Source organism: Frankliniella occidentalis, unplaced genomic scaffold (genome assembly GCF_000697945.3).
Source record: "Frankliniella occidentalis isolate FOCC.00 unplaced genomic scaffold, Focc_3.1 Scaffold11, whole genome shotgun sequence".
Classification (NCBI taxonomy): domain Eukaryota; kingdom Metazoa; phylum Arthropoda; class Insecta; order Thysanoptera; family Thripidae; genus Frankliniella; species Frankliniella occidentalis.
The window spans coordinates 183295-183966 of record NW_026267141.1 but is presented as its reverse complement, the minus strand read 5'-3'; the positions used below and the strand labels follow the sequence as shown (position 1 = coordinate 183966).

Below are 672 nucleotides of genomic sequence, written 5' to 3'. Positions count from 1 at the left end.
TGTGTTAGTTTAAAAGTGAAGACTGCCATTTTAAAAATAATAAACTATGTATTAAATAATTTCTGTCTTATCCTTCACCCTAAGAACTTTAATAGAATACTGTACCATTGGTCGGTTACTTCAATAATAGCACTTTCTAAAAGTACACATGAATTAAAATTGAGAAACATAGCCCTGCGAATATGCAGTAACCATTTATACTTTCTCTTCACAAACATGAAGCTGGCATTCAACTATACTAGTTCATCACAAAACTAATTGATGGACTGAGTTAAATTAGTCACTACTTATTTCATTAACTGATTTAAAATTTTAGACTTCATTAGAATTGGGACTTGCAATTTTATATTCTGATATTGAAAATGACTTGACTTCTGATACAAAACCAGCTTGAACTCATCCCATTATTTTTTCTGAAACCAAGGTAGCTGAGAATGTACTTCAAAAAATTAAACTAACAGGACTAGCTAATTTTCTCCCAAAACATGGACATCCATTAAACCAAGAAAAGTCCTTCAGACTAACTCCAAATTTATAAAAGACTGAAAATTTTAAGAGGAATGCTCACTGCTATAATTATTTATGGGCACAGAAACTCACTCGCCAACGGGCTAAAAGTTTGAGGTTCTCGCTTAACAGCTTTTTTCTTCAATGAAAATTTTTGGTATCTTT

At 31.2% G+C, this 672-nt stretch overlaps 1 protein-coding gene across 3 annotated transcripts in view; it reads right to left on the bottom strand.

Annotated features, from left to right (window-relative positions):
• Window positions 1-672, bottom strand: part of LOC113215135 (formin-binding protein 1-like) — a 65049-nt gene that overhangs the window by 7989 nt on the left and 56388 nt on the right. The gene's annotated exons all lie outside the window — the stretch shown is intronic.